We start from the raw sequence: 25,000 nt of genomic DNA, 5'->3' as shown, positions 1-25,000 counted from the left end.
TTTGTTATGAGTTTGAATTGCCTTGTTGTTGCCTTGGTGATTGGCGCGCATCCCGCCAGCACTACTTTCACTTTATTTCACATGCACCAGCGTGAGCGATGTTCAAGGTCGTGTCATAAGATCATAACCGTAATAAAAATAGCCTTTTATTCCTTGCAATTTTTTTTTACATTGATAGGTGGTTATCTTATAATAAAGTTAATACAGATAATTAATAAAATTAATGGTTTTATGATAAAAGATTTAAAGCAGGCGAAGGCCTCCTCCAAAGGTTTCCTCTCTCTGTATCTGTCTTGTGCTGCTGCTGTTTACATCCAGTAAGATTTGAATACGCTCTCGAGTTGTCTTTATTTTACAATGCAATGTAATACTTAGTTCGAAACCATAATAGAAATGGTTATTAAAAAAAAAAAACGTTTTTTTTCTCACAAAAAACCCTTAACGTCCCATCTCTAAGCGAAGTACATTGAATTTACAGTTCAATCAAACAGCCTTAAATCAAAGTGTACTAAGTCTATTTTCCACTGGCAAATTTAATAATGTTTGGATCAAACTGATTTTATTTTTATAGGATTGTTTGGAAAAATCACTTTTACGACCTTTTTCTGCTTCCGAAAGATTGGTCTGGGGATATAAAAGTGACATATTGAAAAGAAAAGTGAATTGTAAGTCCGGATTTTATAAAGAAAAGTAGAAGCTTATACTTGGCTCACGAAGAAGAGAGGATAACGAATACAGGTCAATACGGATAAGTGCCTGCGGGATAAGTACGAATACTCGTTATACAACCGGTAAAAAGCAAAGTTGGGGACGGGTGGCGAAGTTATGTTATTTTAGAATTTTCATTTTATACTCTAAAACAATTTTTACGTAGTTTTAGTTTTTTACGTAACGTGTAGTTGGTCACCAACCATGAAGTTCGGGTTCCCTGACGTACTATCTAGTTTTGAAGGGACGTTACTATCTAGTTTTGCTAACCCTAATTTAACACTGATAACGTTGTTTGCTAATGTGACCCTGCTAGGAAGCCGATGGTCCTAGGTTCGAATCCCGGTAAGGGCATTTTAACAAATATGTGTGATGAGTACCCAAAACACGAGCCTTCTTGAGCTTACTGTGCAGTGGGGTTTAGTCAATTTGTGTAAGGGTGTCCTATAAAGATAAAAATGAACTAGATTCTAGAATAAAATAGCATGTTTACTACTTATCCTAATAATCCAAAACCCTAACAACAAAGCATTCAACTCAATTTTTAGGTATTTTGAGACTTGAGTCTCGGAAAAAAAAGTTATCGCAAGGCAGTCTCCACTTTAGGACTTTGTTCTACCAAGTTTAGGTATTTATACTCTGCCTATTCTGATCACTGCATGACACTTGACATTTTTCCGATTTTGGTCACACTTTTGATATTTGAAAGGCAATGTTGTACATTGAATTGGATTCGAATTTCAAACGCAAATATAACGAGCAGAACATAGCTGTTTGCGAGTTCGAGCTAAGATATTTATTTACAGGGATCAAGTAGTTGTGGGTGATAGGCGGAGCGGGGAGCGGGTAGCGGAGAGCAAGCGGACAAAATATAACGAGCAGGGCAAAGCTGTTTGCGAGTCCGGGCTAAGTTATTTACAGGGATCAAGTAGTCGTGGATGATAGGCGGAGCGGGGAGCGGGTAGCGGAGAGCAAGCGGACAAAATATAACGAGCAGGGCAAAGCTGTTTACGAGTCCGGGCTAAGTTATTTACAGGGATCACTAGTCGTTGGTGATAGGCGGAGCGGGGAGCGGGTAGCGGAGAGCAAGCGGACACAATATAACGAGCAGAACATAGTTGTTTGCGAGTCCGGGCTAAGTTATTTACAGGGGTGATAATTGGAGCGGGGAGCGGAGATGTACAAGTTGAGGAAAGTGTCCAAAAAACTATAAAAATTCTCGAGAATATAAAGAGACAAAACTTCCGTGAGACATAGACATATTAAACATATTAATAACGGTACGGAGTGAAACATGTCGAGCGTTTTCAACTTAAAATACGTGAGTGACCCGTTATTAATATGTTTAATATAAAGAGAATTTCACAGGAAACAAAGGAAAGTTTAAATTTGGAAATGGAATATTTCCCTTTCAGAAATTTGAGAAGTTTCCGAAAAAAATGAAAATTTATTTCCTAGCTTTCATGCACTCAGCATCTACGTCATATTTATTTTGTTCTTAAGTATTTTTTCATCTGACAGATTATTACGTCGCGTAGCACCGCATTAGTATTGGAGCGTCGTTAATAACAGCATAAGTGCTGATCGCCATAAGGTACCTTAACCCATGGAACATCACATATATTCCATGTGTAATTTAAAAGTAAATTCATCAATAAACTCTTAAATAAAATCCACTGTGACCGCACCCTATAATACCACATTAATTGTTAATTCACCCATTGTTTACGCAACTCGCCAAATAAATCCCAAAACAGTTGACTGTAAGCTCACTTTTCCCGTGCTCGGTGTATTGATATTTTCCGGTGTAATAATTAGATTTGGCCGAAGCTCTTACGGAATTACGTTTTGGACAGCCCTGGGCATTCTGTTGGGTATTTAGTGTATTTACGTTTAATTGCGGATAGGGTTGTCACTTCGCAAGATAAGTAATATCGCATTCTCATATTTGTAAATAGTTCTAGGCTTCTGAATTGAAGCGTACGTAGGTACGGTATAAATGTTACGTAAACGTTTATGTCATTGCCACCCCACTTAATAATTAATAATAATTTTATTTTGTTATCTAATATTTTATTTTATTTTTTACCGTCAACCGGGGTTAATAGGGATATTAGGGATGGCTGGGGTGAATAGGGACAAAACTTTAAATGTGATTTACTTGACAATTTCTTGAAAAATATCCATAAACATTGTATCATTCTATTGAAAACAATATTAGTAGATTTTGTATGATAAAATTTGTGTGGGAATGGGAAGTTATTAAGGAATTGTCAAGTAAACCACATTTTAAGTTTTTCCCCTATTTAACCCAGCCATCCTCATAAATATCATTACATCGATTAGTATGATCTAAATTAAAATTACCCATTAATAGGCCAGAAGTAATTTTTTTATTAATGGTATCAATCGATCAGGCTTGTTTTTGGGATCAAATGTCTATGTGGGACCCATTGCATTAAAGCAACACACAAGTCAGAAATGAAATGATATTCAATGTCCGAAAGGCGTACTTCACTCGCGAAACGCTCCTAACAAAACGATAAGTGATCTGACGTCACGGTCACTGAGAGCCCATCTTGAAGTATGGAAAACAAGAAAATTGCGATTTTGTCGGTGATATATTGCATTTATGTATATAGTTGAAAAATCGGCCGACTTTTTTTGTACAGAAAATTACAGCCAAGGCATCTCCGTTTAGTTATATCCTCTAAGTCGTCAACTGATTAATTACACTTTACAAAGCTAAAGAAAATCGCGTTAAAGTGGGATAGAGTAAGTAGGACGGTAAGTAGGACGGGATCTCAAAGCTGTTTGTTTGTCTTTCACTTTGTACACGCTAAATAGGAGATGGTATTACTATTGCTTTAGCGAGCCACAGTATAAAATTATTTTTATACTCTGGCTCGCTAAAGCAATAGGTTCAAAACGTCGGGATGTATTATAAATTCATTCATTCATTAAATTCATTTCAATTAAATTTTCGGTTGGTTTTTGTACTAGACTGCAAAAGTGCAAACCCCCTCTTGCACTTCTGTTATGGGGCAGTGAGAATTAGGGTTTAAACGATCACAAAAAGCCACCCATAAGAGTCATACGAACCCTCCTCCAAAATCTCTGTCATATTTTTTTTTTCTTTTTATTTGACTTTTGCCCGCGACTTCGTCTGCATGGACTTAGTAACAGCAGCTAAAGTACCTATAGCGCCTGAATAAAGTCTCATGACAATCATCAAAGAGGACATAATATTATAGAGCGGTACTGTCATAGTAAATTTTGTAACCACATTAAATTCACTGCCATCTATCGACACACTTTAAAACTAAAAATGAAGATTTATAAAAATACGATAAAACGTATTTAAATATGAATAAATGATTATTTTTTATTGCGTTAATTATTTTTATTATTTTGACCCATGTTATTTCACTGATATGCGTTAAAATTGTTAAATAACAAACTAAACCGTCAACGCCCTCTATACGAAAGTAGGCCAAAGGTAGTAGCGACATCTGATCGAGAATCAAATTTTCGTGATTTTCGAAGCACGTTTTTTCCTTAGACTGTATCCATCTATTACGGAGTTATATCTATCTTTGATTCAATATACGCGATATAATCCGTTTTCATAGTTTTATTTAATTGCACCCCTAATAATTTAGTAGGTAGATTATCCATCCACACAGTTTTCGGTAGATAGGGGCCTATAAAAAGCCGGAACAGGCCCCGCAATGACGGTGAAACTACCCGCGCGTAATAAACTCATTTTACGCGCATCTGGGGAGGGCCTAAATGGGTCCCGTGATGTTTTTAAGGAGTTCTGCAGAATTTTTTATCAAATAAAAACCAATCATCACATTATTTGTTTTACAAGGGGGCAAAGTTGATGTTTAACCCGAGAGGTCGTGTCGTGTCGTAAATATACATCAAATTATATAAAAATATTTTACATATTTTTTTTTTGTTATCCAGGGAGGAAAATGGGGATTACGTTTGTATGGAGAAGCGGCCGTCCCCTTTCCTCTTAAACAGTGGAGATTTCTCAGCAACATGTATCATGTAGAAAACGGTTCCCTATTGTGTTGCAGAAAGTTTTTTGACATATTTTTGTATTGCATAATGTTACTTGGCAGAAATGTCGTTTGGCAAATTTATCTTTCGCATACTGATTTTCGCATAATATTACTTTGCAGAATTTCTGTTTGCATAATATTATTTGGCAGAAAACCCTTAGTAAATTCTGCCAAATGAATATTATGCGAAATGACTATTATGGCAAGTATATTTATGCGAAACTATCATTCGACTAAAAGTTTTGTGCGATACGTGTTTTGCGACGTGTATTTATGACAAATAATATTCTGCCAGATGAGGGGTACCCCATGTAATTATATTATGAAAATATTTCACAAATCAAAATATTCTCATAAAACAATGATTTGTTATATATCTCTCGCAAAAATTTTACTGTACCCTCATAGCCGTTCTATATAGGGTTCAGTTTTTAAGTTTATGAAATGTATATGTATGTTAGTCTATAAGAGATACCTAAGTATGTAATATGGGCCTTGTAGCCTGAATCCAATTTTAAAATAAATTTAAAATAGAGGCCTCCCTTGAGGCACGGGGAGTGACGTGAGGTGGCTAAATGGTTAAGGCATATCCCACGAATACAGAGGACGCTGGTTCGATCCTAGCCCGTGACACTGAAGGCCTTGGTCACTTTATGTGGTATATGACATCTATTTCAGTTTATAGCATACTAAGCTTTTGCCAGCGACTTCGTCTGCGTCATGGTATAATAATATACTCCGCCTGGTACTCTCTTCCGAGACTCGCGAACCACGTGACTGACACATGCCTACGTCATCGTGCTGTTAAAAGCATGGAGACTATAGAAAGGAGCCAAATCTCTATGTATGAAAAGTGTCCATCAAAAAACAGTAATTAGGCGGCGCCATACACCAAAATACTACCAAAAACATCCTACGTAATTTGGTCGGGTTATTTGTTGCCTTATATGGTTCATGTTATACTCATGTCCCAGAGCCTAACTAGCGCCACTGGAGAGATTAAGAACTATTATTTAAAGCTGAAAGCGATCACTTTTGCAACAATTCTGCCATAAGAGATTGGCATCCTTCTATACCATCCATAGTTAAAAGGTTCACGATGACGTAGGCTTGTGTCAGTCACGTGGTTCGCGAGTCTCGGAAGAGAGTACCTTGTTATTATTATACCATGGTCTGCGTGAAATCAGTCACAGCATCTAGACTAAGTATAGCGCCTGGATAAAGTGTAATAGCAATCAATTTTTTTTTTTTTATACCACGTCGGTGGCAATCAAGCATACGGCCCGCCTGATGGTAAGTAGTTACCGTAGCCTATGAACGCCTGCAACACCAGAGATATTACACGCGCGTTGCCGACCCTTTAAAAACCTGTACACTCCTTTTTTGAAGAACCCCATACTCCCCCCCTCGGGAAAACCCCGGCAGGGAGCTCATTCCACAGCCGAAGCGTACGCGGGAGGAAATTCCTCTTAAACCGCACAGTACGCGACCATTTAGGTGCTAGGGTGTGAGGATGAACACCCTGCCGATGGCGAGCGGTGCGGTGATAGAAAGCGGCTGTTGGCATCATGTCAAACAATTTGAAGCATAAGCTTAATTGCTTGACATCAATTATCAGGCAATTCATTAAATCTCTCAATTTCACCCCCCTTTTCACTCTCTTTAGTAGTAGTAGTAGTAGTAGTAGTAAATCACTTTATTGTACAAAAAAAAATCTTTAGGGATGATTTCCGATATAAAAACTATCCTATGTCCCGGGACTCAAACTATATTTTTGCCAAATTTCAACTAAATCGGTTCCGCAGTTTAAGCGGGAAGAGGTAACACACAGACAGACAGACAGACTTTCGCATTTATAATATTAGTATGGATATAATTATATAAGTATGGACATTACAATACATGTTTCTTCGTAGTAGATCTCTTAGTGAGCGGTTGCAAAAGCGAAAATAAAACATCATCTCATCACTCAATTTTCAGTACTTGCCATAAGCACGCCCTCAGGCTACCCGCCCGTAAAACGCATTTTACGCGCGTCTTGAATGAGGGTCTAAATGGGTCCGTAATGTCTGGACAGGCTTTGTAAAAAGTTAATGAAGTCGCATAGGAGTTGGTAATCCTATGATATCTATCTGTGACTAGCAATATGCAAGTTTCAGAACATTCTCAGACATTTGGCATACGACATAATTTTAAAATAGCGTAGCGCATAATTTAAAAAAAGATAAAACTGACTTTCTTGATATTATGTATATAATTTCATGAATTGCATGAAATTATAAATTATAATCGTATCTTGTAATCGTACATAGTCAATTTAGTTAGTATAAAAACAATATTTGTACGCCAGTCATGGCAAAACAAGGATTGTTCAAAAACCAAAAATGCAACACCTGTATCATCATCATCATCATGTCAGCCGATAGACGTCCACTGCTGGACATAGAGGCCTCCCCCAAGGCTCGCCACTCCGACCGATCCTGTGCCGCTCGCATCCACCGAATTCCCGCGACCTTCACCAGGTCGTCGCTCCATCTCGTTGGAGGCACCTGTATATATATTATATATTACGCTTGTTTGATGCAAATAAAAATTCATTCATTAATTTCCACTTAATCTCTAACCAAAATAACAAATATAAAAAAAAACATTAAAAGTATTAAGTAGTAGTAGTAAACTCTTTATTGTACAAATATACATATTAAAAATTACATGGTACAAATAATAAGATGTACAAAGGCGAACTTATCCCTTTGAGGGATCTCTTCCAGTTAACCTTTGAGTAGATGAGAGGAGAAAGTGAAAAGAGGGTGACAAATGTAGCAAAATGTACAACAAGGTACCAGAAAGATAAAGGATATAAATACATACAAAATTAATAGGATAAACATATAATATATTACACAAAAAGGAATGGGGAAAATACACTAAAAATTGGAAAGAAGTAGAAAAATATAAAGCAACATACGATACAAATATTAAAACTACCTATAAACGAAACAAAATAAAACCAAACTAACATTATAATTATAACGTTAGTCTAACGCGAATTTATTTTGTTACCTTCATTTACCGACGTTTCGACACAGGTTTCACTGGTCGTGGTCGCGGCTAACTGACGTCCCAGCAAAATGCCAAAACAGAGATGTGTGACGTCGATATTTTGTTTATAAAGAGCGTTCAATGTGTTGAATATGCGTATAAAAGTTCACTATCTTTGCTATTTCTGGTCAGATTATTGAGGGCTACCACACCCACCACACCACCACACACCACACCACACCCACCACACCTGTATACCACAGAGACATTGCTTGGTGTAAATAGACTAGAGTTAGACCAATAAGTCTCCAAAGATTTTGATAGCACACGCAGTGCAAGTGTTATTTTAAACATCAAACATGAAATAAAACTATGAAAACGGATTATATCGCGCGGAATACATCAATTACAATTATAGCTTTTATCGCGTATATATAGATATATCTTTACTTGAAAATAATTGTAGTGTATAACTAGCCTTATGAACCGATTTTGCATGTACAACCAGCCTTAAAGTTTATTTTTGCACTTTGTAATTTTTCCTCAGTCACCCGTTGACCACGAACGCTGTAAAGGGTTAGAAACGTCGGAATGTATTATAAATTCAATATATGCGATATAATCCGTGTTCATAGTTTTATTTCATGAGTAACTATCGCGGTAACCGAAGACGTCAAACTTATATGAAATTATGACGTATAAATAACACCTGCACTGCGTATGCTATCAAAATCGTTGCACTTATCTTTGTCTAACTCTAGCGGCATTCGAACTTTAAGTCCCCGGCAAACTCGGCCGAATTGCACCTTCCCATACAAAAGTAGTTCCGCTCTCATTTTAAAACTACGTGTTGGATTGTAATGAAACTTTGCACATATAATGACATGAGGTATATCTAGGTCTGAAATTAGTTTATATAGCTCCAGTTTATAAAACAAAGGAAATATAGCAAAAACAAGGTTTGTATGAAAAACTTAAATTCGCTTTTTTTTACTGGTATCTGAAGCTACGAGTACATAAACTAATTACAGACATAGATATACCTTATCCTATTGTAAGTACAAAGTTCAAGCAATCTAGCTAGTTGTTTTAAAATGAGAGCGAAATCTACGTTTTTATGGAGAACCGAGCTTGCCGGAGACCCTTAAGATACGTCAATAAATTTGGTCTCCCAGATAATATTAAACATTCTTTGCTGAAGGCTCGATAAGGGTAAAATAAATAAGCTCCCAATTGAACAGGGAATGCGTAAATATTTAAAAAGGTCCCTGTGACCCTACAAAAGGGTCCTGCTGCCCTATTATTGGACACCTAACGCCCATTTTAACCCTTTTGAACTTGCAACGGTATTTAATGTGAAACACCTTTATTGATCCATCGAATGTAGGGTAGGGTAGGAAACAGTGGCTCGGAAAAAAACCGGGTACAGTGGCTCACTCAACCTAATTCCAATATTAAGGCGATATTGGGGCGACTGAGCCACGACTCGAGCTGAGCCACTGTTTCCTACCCTACTACGTGAGGAACATTTATTAAATGTCAGTTCAGTGGGGTCCGGATTTCGAAAAAATTGTACAATATCGTACAGTCGGGGCCCTAACATTAGTACCTGCCTAAGTAGGTGACGAGGACTAGTAAATAGGTTTTTATATTGTTTATATTTTTTATACCTTTTGTCTATGTCTGTCACTGTATTATATTGTTTTATATTTTGTTTTAGTTGTCAGTAAAATCTTGTTCATGGAAGTCAGCTTTTCGTTTAATACGCCTCTCCTTAAGCTATCTTATTTAAATGCCCACAATTCCCGGACAGTAGGGATCCAATTTTCTATACAAATAGACTTTTTGTGATGATTTTAAATGATAAATATTTAATAACGTTCATTCGCATTTTATTTGTAATAGTCAGTCATCAGTTAGTATTTTCCTTTGCGTTTCTGTGGTGAAAAATGTTGTGTATCGCTCGATAGCAGTTTAACCCTCATGCCTTGCAACCCTCGCAACGTTCAACATTCCAATTTTCACACTCGCTATGGCTGGGATTCAATTTTGGAATCTTTCATTTGCTCGGATATAAATATTATTTAATCACGAGCTTAGGTAAATTGTTCGTAACCACAAATAACTATTTACCTAAGCTTTTCTTTAATGAATATTTTCATATTTTTTGGACCCATCGTTTAAAAGTTAAAGGAGACGAGGAATTTTTTTGAACTTTGTTATAAAAAAATGTTTTTAAGAGCATAATTTGTTTAAAGTAGCCTGTCCAATAACATCCCACAAATGTATAATAAACCATTATAGTCAAGATAAACTAAACCTTAAAAAAAGTGTGTGTGTGTAATTTTTACGCGCGATTGAAGTAAAACTTCTTTGACGATGACGTTTATCACTATGTTGGCACTTTGACGTGTTTCCTATTTAATTGTGCGTGTGTCACTACTGAGCGTTACTTCCGTCAGATTAAAAACTGAGTTACCCTCTAGTCGCGCCTAAAGAAGTTTTACTTCAATAATAAAGATGTGGTTATCTGATTGACTAATGTGCCTATATTTGTATTGTATGTTGCTTTATATTTTTCTACTTCTTTCCAATTTTTAGTGTATTTTCCCCATTCCTTTTTGTGTAATATATTATATGTTTATCCTATTAATTTTGTATGTATTTATATCCTTTATCTTTCTGGTACCTTGTTGTACATTTTGCTACATTTGTCACCCTCTTTTCACTTTCTCCTCTCATCTACTCAAAGGTTAACTGGAAGAGATCCCTCATAGGGATAAGTTCGCCTTTGTACATCTTATTATTTGTACCATGTAATTTTTAATGTGTATATTTGTACAATAAAGAGTTTACTATTACTACTACTAAAGAGTGTGTACCTAATTTGCCCTTAGAAATACAAAAAGAGCCTTAAAGAGGGAATAAAAGAACGTAAATCCATCACAGAGCCGAAGGCTACTTAAGACTGATACCCATATCCAAAGATAGATATAACTCCGTAATAGATGGATACAGTCTAAGGAAAAAACGTGCCTCGAAAATCAAGAAAATTTGATTCTTGTTCAGAGGGCGCTACTAGTTTTGGCCTACAGTCGTATAGATGGCGTTGACGGTTTCGTTTGTTATTTAACAATTTTAACGCATATCAGTGAAAGAACATGGGTCAAAATCATCAAAATAATTAATGCAAATAAAAAAAAACATTTATCTGTATTTAAATACATTTTATCGTATTTTTACAAATCTTCAATTTTAGTTTTAAAGTGTGTCGACAGATGGCAGTGAATTTACTGGGGTTACAAAATTTACTATGACAGTACCGCTCTAGTATAAGTTACTCTATGCCATATCTCAGGAGGGATGCAAAGTGAAATGGCCTCCGGCGAAGGTAATCCATTTGACGGTAAGAGTTTGTAGGCTTTGTAGCACCCGGATTATATTATCTGCTTTCCTGAAAATAATGTAATATAAACTTAAGGTGTCACAAGGATGGATCGCATCCGAAACACTACACTGCGCTCCAGAACAGGCATAGCTGACGTAGGGGAGAAGACCGCTAGGCTGAAGTGGGACTGGGCAGGTCACGCCTGCCGCATGCATCCGGATAGGTGGGCTAGTATAGCCACCAAGTGGATGCCGCAAAAGAAGGACGTGGCAGGCCCAGGCGGAGATGGCGGGACGACTTGGACTCCTTCACTAATAACTGGCCGGAAACAGCTCAACAACGGGAGTCATGGAAATCTAAGGGAGAGGCCTTTGCCCAGCAGTGGGATACTACAGGTTATTAAAAAAAAAAACTTAAGGTATTACAATAGAAGTTACGCTATCATTTTCAAACTTGTCAATCTTGTCATAAACATTTTATAATAATATGCATATATATGGAAATGTGCCAAAGGTTTAGTATATTAGTAACTTATACTAGAGCGGTACTGTCATAGTAAATTTTGTAACCCCAGTAAATTCACTGCCATCTGTCGACACACTTTAAAACTAAAATGAAGATTTATAAAAATACGATAGAATGTATTTAAATATAGATAAATGATTTTTTTTATTCGCATTAATTATTTTTATGATTTTGACCCATGTTCTTTCACTGATATGCGTTAAAATTGTTAAATAACAAACGAAACCGTCAACGCCATCTATACGACTGTAGGCCAAAACTAGTAGCGCCCTCTGAACGAGAATCAAATTTTCTTGATTTTCGAGGCACGTTTTTTCCTTAGACTGTATCCATCTATTACGGAGTTATATCTATCTTTGGTATAAGGTACAACTTGATAATGTCTAGACCATAAAAATGACATATTTGTGTTTCAAGTTTCAAGTCCAGCATATTTCTAGTAGCCCAACGTCATATGAAACTAACTGGTACGAGGTATGAGCCAGGATTTTAACCCGCGATCTTCGATTTGAAAATCGGACGTCAGATCAACTTGGCCACCACTGCTGTGAACATTAATATACCCTAGATATTTCCACTTCCACTCATAAGATATTACTCATGGAATTATGTATATTAATACCATAACGTCGTGACGTCAGAATAAATGCTCTTGACGATAAGGTGGCGATATAGACGGGTGAGCATTAGGTGATCTATCACTAATAGCTATTACCCGATACAATTGTACAAAGTCAAGTGTAATGCAGCGATTTTAAATTAATAAGGTTTTAAAATAATTAATACACCACATCTACTAAGTAAGGTTAACTTTAATAATATTAATTTTAATTTAGTTAAAAAATATACGGTCAAATGCTTGCCTTTTTGTAATAAAAAAAATTGTATAGGTAATGTATGTTTCTAAATCGTTTAATTGTATTTTATATTGTAATTAGTTTTAATCTTATATGGAGATGTTTTACTGGCATATTAATTTCATTCTTTCTTTCATTTAGGTTAGGAAGCTATTGAGGAATGTAAAATCGATATTAAATTATTAATAATAATTACAGTCAAAGTGGCTAAATACGATTCGAGTATATCAAAACCTCTGTTACCATATTAAATATCTACACATCCTTATGAGCTAACTTAAGGTTTTAAGGCACTTTCCCTCCAGGGGCGTGTTTCTCAAAAGCTTGTAACTTGTAATACAAGTGGAAGTCCCTTTCTGACATCCGCTTGTATTACTACAAGTTACAAGCTTTTGAGAAACAGGCACAGGCAGGGGGCTTAATGTACTATTATTGTGCACCATAAAGTTAAAAAATACACAGAAAATGCAATACAAGTTTAAGACTAGATAAAATAAAAGGTGGTCTTACGCTAAAAATCGATCTCTTCCAGACAACCTTTGGGTTGCAGGAAGATTAAATAGGTTTTAAACTCAGTGTTTTGTATAAACGCGCGGTAGCGCGATTAAATTTCATAATTTTACCTTTTTTCCGAAATTTCAGCCAGGTTGCACTAGCTCCGTCTTCCGTGACCACAGCTAGTGCAGCCTGGCTGAAACGTCGAAAAAAAGGTAAAATATTTAATGTTTAATCGCGATAGACTACTAATGACAATACTTACTCAAGATAAAAATAATCATCAATATCATCATCATCATCTCCTAGCCGATTTCGGCCACAGCGACTGCGTTTTACCGCTGAGAGCGTCGCTGGTGCGCTCTCAGGCGACTGATATAGCCAATTTTTGCAACGAATGTGTGACCACACTCGCTGCAGGTCAGGTCAACACCCAATTGTAAAGTATGGCCACAGGTGGCCTTTAGCTCGTCGCGCTTAGCGTCGAGTTCTGTGCGCCGCCTAGCTTCAAACTGACGCACCTGCGTCTGCACAATATGCCTTCAACGTGGACGGTAAAAATAATAATTATGGCACAAAAACCCCGCAGCATAAGCCTTTAAACAGAGCAAGATTTAAACCTCACGCGGCAAAATTATCTGCTGTGTAAACACTTCAAGCTCAAACAAAGATTACTCGGGCACGTGTAAAAAGTAGGCTATATATATATAGATATTGTATATGTACATGGTGTACATTGACGAATGTTTTTTATCTTAAATATGTAGTTAGATTGTAGATACCTAAATATTTACGGCCTAAATACTACGAGGCCTAATCGCGACAATATTTCCATCTTTACCACCTAAATGGTTGGCAGTACTCAACTGTGCGTTTCTCCAGAAACTTCCTGCCTCGCTTGTTTATCACCAATAATTATTTATTTTCAGATGACAAGTAAGAAAAGAACATTTTTGATCACTACTCAATGTGACGTCTCGTCGTTTTCCATACAGCGTATGTCAAAAGTCATAGGGTGACCAAGTGACCATGATTACTAATTATAAGATTTATTTTATTTGAAAAATGAGAAAAACTAATATTTTAATTTAATCAAATACAAATATGATAATGTGGATCATTTACAGAGTCAGAAAAAGTGGTTCTGGATCACGACCCTGAAATCACCTGTATTTTACAGTACACTATCTACAAATGATGCGTTTTTCTCTTGTTCTATGTTTCTTTTTGTACAATAAACCGTCCGTTATCCGTTAAATTTTATAGAAATCTGTCAAAAAACGAAACAAAATAAAAACAGACTAACTGGTTATTTCTTTAATAATTAATCCAAATTCACACAAAATTAGGACAATCTTATTTAAATCCCCTTTTTCGTAAACTAACTTAGTACATATACCTATACAACAGATAATGTACCTAAAAGTATTATTCCACATAGAGTCAGGACGTAATCGGAAGCAGGAAAGTTGGTATAATTGCTAGAGATGCCACAAATATTCGGCAACTATTCGGTATTCGGCCTATTCGGCCACTAGTTCGGTCGAATACCGAATATCTGACAGCACCTACCTAAAAAGAATAATCACACAATAAAAAAACCTAGGTATATATTTAATACCTACTTAAAATGTATTCTTGGAAAGTTATTAAATACGAAGACCCCTTTTTGAGCACTTGTTGACTACAAAATATAATATTTTAATCATGGGTCTGATTTGATTGACTAACTACATTCATTAATTCTGTTCAACAAAAAATATATCTTAGCAAACGTTGTGTTTTGTTGGCGAACAGTTTTCATAATATTTGTGACTCAAAATGTTCTCATCGCATGTCATATCCATATATTCGGTCGCCAAATATTCGGCGCTTCAGCCGAGAGAGGGGCCGAATATTCGGTATTCGGCCAAAACCACTATTCGGGGCATCTCTAATAATTGCCCTATAATAATATTTTGCCGGGACAAGTTTCGGGAAACTTCGCTGTAATGTCGCTTGTGGACAATCCTTGTATACTATTAGAAATATATTACTATCCCGAATGTTTTTCTGAAGTGTGTTGTGGATTTAAGGGGCTACCTGAGGTTTTCATCGATTTTTGACAAGTTTTGAATCGTATCTCCTACTTTTGCACTACATATAGAATTATAAGACAAGCGGCTATCGGTTCTTCAATCTTTTATCTCCATTTTTGTCTACCGGATTGTGAAAAAAATTAATACTTATTTATTTATGATTGTTTTAAACATTGTCTAAAAAAACACTTTTTTCGTATCTCGATTGCTGTGAAAGATCTTACTTATACGAAATCTACATATTTGGGTTCGTCTTAGACGTCTCTAAAAATTTGTCTAAGGTTTTAATTTTAAACTAAATAACACAAAAGTTATGGCCAGAAAACCAGTTTTTTGGCCTAAAATTGTTCAACTTTGATGCCAAATATTTCGAAAACAGTGAACTTTGAAGTAAATATGGGATACTAGGTATATTGCTAAAATCCGTTGCTGTTAATATGATAAGCTACAAAAAACATTAGAAAACTAAGGGATTCAAATCGAAGGTCATTGGGGCATAGGATCCCCTTAAGAAAGTTACGAAATGACTTAGAGGTATGAAAAATGCCGTTCAAAATGTAAACTTATTACCAATTAAATAAGGATGTATTTTGAAAGTATTGAATAACCAGCGTAAAATTCACACTGGGTTGTGGTATCTTAGTAACCTAAGATCAGGGTGCAGTCGGAAAACTATTAATGATAGGGTTAGGTTGGTAATTTTCCCGCCGTCTCCATACTCTACTTTAGTTAGTTATTGTCTGGACAGTTTCCTTGTACTGTAGTTTTTGCGAATATCGCGAGGACAGAGGTGAAAATTTTTGTATGAAAGCTTGCAACTTTAAATGCATTTTTTATCGAAACTACTGCAAGTAAAATTAAGTCAAAATCAGTCCATCGACTCAATTTTTTGTAAGCTTTCTAATGGTACCCCACACGATTTTTACAAATGATAATAAAATTCAGCCTACCCCTCTCAACCCCCTAAATTTCCCCCTAAAATCAGAAATAAGCGGTTTTGTCTTATTCCCAGTGTTAGTGATGGTACTTGCTGTAACCGTTCCAAACTTTAGGTACCTACATCAAACGGTCTTTGAGAAAAACGCATTTAACCGATTTGCAAGACCGAAGTGATCTCATAAGAGCTACGCAAACAGTATTGTGCATAGCTCTAAAAATTTAAAAAAATTAAAACAACTAGCTAGATTGCTCTAAAACTATGTACTTACAATAGGATAAGGTATATCTATGTCTGTAATTAGTTTATGTAGTTTCAGATACTATAGTTAAAAAAATACAGCGAATTAAATTTTTTTATACAAAACTTGTTTTTGATCTATTTCGTTTGTTTTATAAACTGGAGCTATATAAACTAATTTCAGACCTACTTCATGTCATTGTATGTGCAAAGTTTCATTACAATCCAACACGTAGTTTTAAAATGAGAGCGGAACTACGTTTGCATGGGAAGGTGGAATTCGGCTGAGCTTGCCGGGGACTCTTAACTTCGATTGTACGTCGGTGGCGGTGGTGGTGGGGTGGAAGTTCCTGTGACTCTTAAGTAGGTATAAAACCAATATTCCTTAGTTTTTAGGGTCCCGTAGCTAAATGGCAAAAAACGGAACCCTTATAGATTCGTTATGTCTGTCTGTCTGTCTGTCCGTATGTCACAGCCACTTTTCTCTGAAACTATAAGAACTATATTGTTGAAACTTGGTAAGTAGATGTATTCTGTGAACCGCATTAAGATTTTCACACAAAAATAGAAAAAAAAACAATACATTTTGGGGGTTCCCCATACTTGGAACTGAAACTCAAAAAAAATTTTTTTCATCAAACCCATACGGGCCTGTGTCATCTATGGATAGGTCTTCAAAAATGACATTGAGGTTTCTAATATAATTTTTTCTACACTGAATTGTTTGCGCGAGAGAAACTTCCAGTCGTAAAATGTGTGCCCCCCCCCCCTCCTGTAACTTCTAAAATAAGAGAATGATAAAACTAAAAAAAAAATATGATGCACATTACCATGCAAACTTACACCGAAAATTGGTTTGAACGAGATCTAGTAAGTAGTTTTTTTTTAGTACGTCATAAATCGTAAACCGCAATTTACCTTTCACTCACGTTTCACATAAAAAAACACATTGTTAAAATTATGTAATGTACGGAACCCTCGGTGCGCGAGTCCGACTCGCACTTGGCCGGTTTTTTCTTAAATAAACTCTAAAAACAATCTATCTCTCTGTCGAAGGACGATTGTCCTAATTGGCATTCCAACCGGCGTCCCTAATAATGTACATTCTGATATACAATTAGTGAAACGGACATTATTCTTGCCTTGTCTCTCTTTTGGACGTGCAACCAGTAATTAAAATAGTAATAGCAATGAGGATATAATAAGATATATAGAGCGGTACTGTCATAGTAAATTTTGTAACCACTTTAAATTCACTGCCATCTATCGACATACTTTAAAACTAAAAATGAAGATTTATAAAAATACGTTAAAATGTATTTAAATACGGATAAATGATTTTTTTATTTGCATTAATTATTTTTATATGATTTTGACCCATGTTCTTTCACTGGTATGCGTTAAAATTATAAATAACAAACGAAACAGTCAGCGCCGCTATACGAGAGTTGGCCAAAACTAGTGGCGCCATCTGATCGAGAATCAAATTTTCATGATTTTCGAGGCACGTTTTTTCCTTAGACTGTATCCATCTATTACGGAGTTATATCTATCTTTGGTAATAGGTACGTACTCGTAATTACTTATAGTTTGTGAAAGGACTGTCTCATTTCAAACATAGACAGAGAGAATCATACTATCCTTGTCATACACTAGTACTAGCACCCAAAAGAAACTATTTTATAGTTAGGAGCAAAAAATAAACTCCATGCAAATTTTTAAAAGCTAAATTTGTATAATAACAAAAAAAAACAAGTGAAAACCATACGGTTAATGTACCTACATTAAATTGTGTGAACTTATTTTCCATGTGCCAATGTCCAGAGAGGAAAATGGGGCCTACGTTTCTATGGAGAAACGGTCGTCCATTATCCTCTTTTCATAAAAAAAATTACGTCAAATTGCAAAACTCACACATTCTTACGTTTATGATCTTCGTGCCCCGTAAAAGCACAAACCCATACGATTCCTTGTCACGCGACCTTAATACCCTCTCTATCTATTAAGTTTAGTATGAAAGAGACAGACTATGTCGGCCAGTAGTGTTTTAAAGTACGACCGGTCTGGTCTATAGTGACCCTGCCTGTGAAGCCGATGGTCCTGGGTTCGAATCCCGGTAAGGGCATTTATTTGTGAGATGAACACAAATATTTGTTCCTGAGTCATGAATGTTTTCTATGTATATGTATAAGCATAGAGTAACTTATACTAGAGCGGTACTGTCATAGTAAATTTTGTAACCACAGTAAATTAATTGCCATCTTTTAAACTAAAAATGAAGATTTATAAAAATACTATAAAATGTATTTAAATATGGATAAATGATTTTTTTTATTTGAATTAATTATTTTTATGATTTTGACCCATGTTCTTTCACATGCGTTATGCGTTAAAATTGTTAAATAACAAACGAAACCGTCAACGCCATCTATACGACAGTAGGCCAAAGCTAGTAGCGCCCTCTGATCGAGAATCAAATTTTCTTGATTTTCGAGGCACGTTTTTTCCTTAGACTGTATCCATCTATTACGGAGTTATATCTATCTTTGATATAAGTAATACACCCATAGTACAAGCTTTGCTTTGGAGCTAGGTTGATCTGTGTAAAATGTCTAATATTAAAAAAAAAATAGTACCTATTCCTAAGACGGTCATAACTTGACCTCTCTCACCCTCTCTCTCTCTCTCTCTCTCTCTCTCTTGGTCTCTCTGTCTTGGCAAACGTAGGCCAAGTTTGATGATACTAGTATTATTTAACTCTATAGAACAAAGCAAAAAAATAAAATTGGGCTATTGTTGGTATTTTAACTCGTAAAATTTGATGTTTGGTTTATTTGTTTATCTATGTGCTTCTGTAGTCTTTTGTAAACCTAGGTATATTTTACTTACATAAAAGTAAGTGGTAGAAAAATTTAAAACATTATAGACCCTTTCAGAAAGGGTTCAAAGGGATCCTTTTTAAGGCAACCCTTACCAAAGTATCCCGAAACACGAGTAAAGAATGTAAAGATATTTTGTGTTACTTTTTAGGGCTCCGTACCTCAAAAGGAAGAAACGGAACCTTTATAGGATCACTCGAGCGTCTGTCTGTCTATCCGTCTGTCACGGCCCATTTTCTCCAAAACTTCTGGACCAATTAAGTTGATAGTACACATATGTAAAGTGACCCAAAAACGGACATGTAACGTAAACAAATTAATTTTAAACATGGGGGCCACTTTTAGGGGGTAAATAAGAAAATTAAAAAATAAAGTTTATTTAACTATATCGTGTACTAAATAAAGACCTTATTTTATGAAACTCAATCTTTTTGTAATTTTAAAATATATCATCATCATCATCATCATCATCATGATGTAGGACTAGGGTCACCGACATAGCTCGCAGAATTGCAAACCTTAAGTGGCAGTGGGCGGGACACATTGCTCGCAGAACTGATGGCCGGTGGGGCCGGAAGGTTCTGGAGTGGCGTCCGCGTACCGGAAGACGAACTGCCGGTAGGCCTCCAACGAGATGGAGCGACGACCTGGTGAAGGTCGCGGGAATTCGGTGGTTGCGAGCGGCACAGGATCGGTCGGAGTGGCGAGCCTTGGGGGAGGCCTATGTCCAGCAGTGGACGTCTATCGGCTGACATGATGATGATGAATTTTAAAATATATAGTTTGTTATTTAAGAAAATAGCCAAAAAATTACCGTTTCCCCCCCTTTATCTCCGAAACCAATGGGTCTAAAATTTTGAAAAAAATACACAAAATAGTTCTTTATCAATAGATGACAGGAAAATCTATTAGAAATGTGCTGTCAAGCGTGAGTCGGACTTAATTACTTAGTTTTTGATCCGACCCCTACGGGTTTCTGAAGACATTTCACTCACGTTTCACATAAAAAATACATTATTAAAAATTGTCTAATGTACGGAACCCTTGGAACGCGAGTCTGAGTCGCACTTGGCCGGTTTTTTCAGCTTCCTTTACTTCAAATAAAATCTCCCACTTCCAAATATACGCACGTCAAAGTGTTCGGCAGTTTTATTTGATATAGGTGGCAAACGAGTGGACAAACCGCCTGATGGTAAGCAATTAACTGTCGCTCATAAACACCTGCAGAGGAGTTGTAATTGCGTTGCCGGCCTTTAAGATGGATACGCTCTTTTCTTGAAGTGTATGTATGTATGTAAACACTTTATTGTACATAAGACAGATTACAAACACAATAAAAGAACAAAAATATATACAATGTACAAAGGCGGACTTATCCCTATAAGGGATCTCTTCCAGTCAACCTTTGAGCAATTGAGAATAAAACAATAAACAAATCAAGATAGACAAACGAACACTATGAACATGAACAGAAAGTAAATTATGGTTCAATTATTACAAACAAGGTAACAACAAGCAAACAAACAAGCAAACACGGTTGGTGTGTTTGTGTGATTCAAAAGTTTTACCTGAAACTTGAACGTACTTACTTACTTACTGTACAGTCAAGGGCATAAATATATATACAATCCCAAAGTTTCAAAAATATGTGTACGCTCTTACACCTTAGACAATAAAGTCGTGTTCACATATTTTTGAGCCATTTGTCTGGATCGATATTTTTGCCTTCGACTGTACGTCAAAACAATGTTAACGTATACGTAACGTTGACGTTAATGAATCTGTCGAACGCGGAACATTTCCCGTTTTGACAGCTGACAGAATATCGGAGAAATGTTGGATTTGGGTTCCGAGTAAATAGGTAAAAGACCCTTAAGTTTCAAAAGACAGTTAAATGATAAAGATCGTCAATCTCCTATTTAAGATGGTGCGATATTAATATCATAGAGTAACTTATACTAGAGCGGTACTGTCATAGTAAATTTTGTAACCCCAGTAAATTCACTGCCATCTATCGACACACTTTAAAACTAATAATGAAGATTTATAAAAATACAATAAAATGTATTTAAATATGGATAAATGATTTTTTTTATACGCATTAATTTTTTTTATGATTTTGACCCATGTTCTTTCACTGATATTCGTTAAAATTGTTAAATAACAAACGAAACCGTCAACGCCCTCTATACGAGAGTAGGGCAAAGCTACTAGCGCCCTCTGATCGAGAATCAAATTTTCTTGATTTTCGAGGCACGTTTTTTCCTTAGACTGTATCCATCTATTACGGAGTTATATCTATCTTTGTTAATATACAGGATGGCAAAAAAATAAGTGCATTCCCGTTGCCATAGATTTTGGGATTATACTGAGCAACTTTTACTATGGGACCAACCACGAAATCGCACACAATTTTTTTTTCGCTATCTGACTATATCACTTTTGCGTTCGAGCGGTAGAGAGGCAACTAAAATTTCGATTTTCGCGTTAAGGGGCCCACTAACTATCAGTCCGCCGGACGATATAGGCCGGTCAGTTAGAACAAAAATTTTACAGTTCCGAACAACTGACAGGCCGATATCGTCCGGCGGACTGATAGTCAGTGGGCCCCTTTAGACGTTTTGATATCGGAATGGACAATGTGAAAACGTTCATGTATCTCAAAAGACGAACATAGCCAGAAGTCTGAGTCATTTCACCGTACCTACATCGGTAGGTATATTTGCACCACAATATGTGACATGTCGGTAAAAGGTTATCTTATAATGTCTGTTATGTATGTACACTTACTTTACATGTTATTCAACTATTTATATGACAGATGTCCTTGATATCAAATGGTAAACAAACTATTTTATCTACTATCTAGTCATCAAGTGTTACTACGCGTAGTGTTACTCGTAGGTACATTAGTTTCATAATTATAACTAACTAACCCACCCCGGCTTCGCACGGATGCAATACTGATGTATTATTGTATTGGGAGAGCGAAATAAAGCATGGCAACCTGCGCTCCTGGTCTCCGAGTGGCCACGTCTAACCAAATACCTAGCTTTTAGTTTTTAGAGATAAATATTTTCAGTTGTACTATTATTAATTAATTTAGTACTTAATGCAGATCTGAAATAAACGATTTTTATTTTATTTTGTTATACATATAAACCAGCCTCTTGAATCACTCTATTATTCAAAAAAACCCGCATCAAAATCCGTTGCGTAGTTTTAAAGATCAAAGCAAACATAGGGACAGACAGACAGCAGGAAGCGACTTTGTTTTATACTATGTAGTGATTATTGGGAATATATGACAATTGAAGTCCAAAGACTAGCCTCTGGACCGAAAGAATTAGTCATAAAACCAGTGCGGTAAGAAGGTTACATTAGACGATATACATATTTGGGTGTTAGTTATTTCGTGGAAGTTAAAATATTCGACGTCTCACCCGCCTTGGTGTCTTCCAAATCTTCCAATTAAGAAGATATAAACCCTAGAAAGTAAGTTTATGGCCAAAAACCAGTGCCGGTAGGCGGTGTATGTCGTAGATCTCACGGTTACTAGGGCGGAAAGATTCTTGAGTGCTCACGCAAAGCGTGGGGCCCAATACAAGTGCTAGCATGACTATCTAGTGCATTAAAACAAATACTTCTGCAAATTGGCGCCAATTTGCAGAAGTATTTGTTTTACTGCAAATTTCTGCGCAACACGTATAATTTAAATCACATTTAGAAACGGGTCTATCGCGAATTTATTTTGTTACCTTTATTTACCGACGTTTCGACACAGGTTTCACTGGTCGTGGTCGCGGCTAACTGACGTCCCAGCAAAATGTCAAAACAGAGATTTGTGTGACTACCCCACGAAAAGTGCATTTAAAGTTCGAGGTAGACATCACATTTTCAAACCACCCACTACACATAAAAGTTAATTATTGTCAATAGTCCGACACACAACACTCACAACATCCGCGCACACATCCGAAGATAGATCCCTCGGCTTTAACTTCTGGATCACTGGTCCCCAAGTTGCCGATAAGTTAAAACCATCTTCCCTATTAAAATTTCTGGGGTGCTTCTTGATTTCAATCGCTACTCGCACAACTCGAGGATAATAATGGCGTTCACGTATAATTTGTTAAGCACTTCACTAAATTTAACATAAAACACCAAAAAAAATCAACACATGGAATTTAAAGATTATTATAACCAAAACAAATTATTTTTCTGACGGTCCGCTTTCCGTGCGTGCGTTGCGTGCTGTTTCGTGCGTTGGAGGCCAAGACTCATTTTAATTTTTAGGGTTCCGTACCCAAAGGGTAAAAACGGGACCTTATTACTAAGACTCCGCTGTCCGTCTGCTCTGTCCGTCTGTCTGTCACCAGGCTGTATCACATGAACCGTGATAGCTAGACAGTTGAAATTTTCACAGATGATGTATTTCTGTTGCCGCTATAACAACAAATACTAAAAACAGAATAATATAAATATTTAAATGGGGCTCCCATACAACAAACTTGATTTTTTGCTGTTTTTTTTCCGTAGTACGGAACCCTTCGTGCGCGAGTCCGACTCGCACTTGGCCGGTTTTTTTTATTTTTGGGTCATCGCGCTAAGTAAGTTACATTAGTAAGTCAGATTAGAAGTCAAAGGGCTATGAGTCCCAATAAGTATTTATACATATGTCCTATGCCTGGGACCCGACTAAATGGCGCCGGGTGATATGGGTCTCGCAAAATGACACAAGAACGCGATTTCAAGTGGATTTTATTTTTGCAGGTTACTGTAACTGTACTTACAGGGTAAGAAGTGAAGTGGCCTAGTCATCGTTGATAGGAAACGCCAATTGACAACTTAAATGGAAATAGTCACGTGACTTTTCGATTTGTCATCCCGATATTTTTTTTGATTTTCGGTTGGTTTTTGTACTAGACTGCAAAAGTGCAAACCCCCTCTTGCACTTCTGTTATGGGGCAATGAGAATTAGGGTTTAAACGATCACAAAAAGCCACCCATGAGAGTTATACGAACCCTCCTCCAAAATCTCTGACATATATTTTTTTCTTTTTATTTGACACTAGCTTTTGCCGCGACTTCGTCTGCGTGGACTTAGTAACAGCAGCTAAAGTACCTATAGCGCCTGAATAAAGTTTCATGACAATCATCAAAGAGGATATAATAGGATAGAGCGGTACTGTCATAGTAAATTTTGTAACCACAGTAAATTCACTGCCGTCTATCGACACACTTTAGAACTAAAAAAGAAGATTTTAAAAATACGATAAAATGTATTGAAATATGGATAACTGATTTGTTTTTATTTGCATTAATTATTTTCATATGAACCTTCCGGCCCCACCGGCCATCAGTTCTGCGAGCAATGTGCCCCGCCCACTGCCACTTAAGGTTTGCAATTCTGCGAGCTACGTCGGTGACCCTAGTTCTACTGCGGATATGCTCATTTCTGACTCTTTCTGGAGTGGCGTCCGCGTACCGGAAGACGAACTGCTGGTAGGCCTCCAACGAGATGGAGCGACGACCTGGTGAAGGTCGCGGGAATTCGGTGGTTGCGAGCGGCACAGGATCGGTCGGAGTCTCGAGCCTTGGGGGAGTCCTATGTCCAGCAGTGGACGTCTATCGGCTGACATGATGATGATGATGATGATGATGATTTTCATATGAATTTGACCCATGTTCTTTCAATGATATGCGTTAAAATTGTTAAATAACAAACGAAACCGTCAACGCCCTCTATATGAGAGTAGGCCAAAGGTAGTGGCGCCA

General features: G+C 36.6%; 1 protein-coding gene across 2 annotated transcripts in view; it reads right to left on the bottom strand.

The window, feature by feature from the left end:
- The window catches only part of LOC134752804 (diacylglycerol kinase 1), a 171,514-nt gene that overhangs the window by 144,450 nt on the left and 2,064 nt on the right, over positions 1-25,000 (bottom strand). The window lies entirely within an intron of this gene.

Source organism: Cydia strobilella, chromosome 25 (assembly GCF_947568885.1).
Source record: "Cydia strobilella chromosome 25, ilCydStro3.1, whole genome shotgun sequence".
NCBI classification, from domain to species: domain Eukaryota; kingdom Metazoa; phylum Arthropoda; class Insecta; order Lepidoptera; family Tortricidae; genus Cydia; species Cydia strobilella.
Note: the sequence above shows the minus strand (reverse complement) of the source record. Positions and strands in the feature narration are given on the sequence as shown.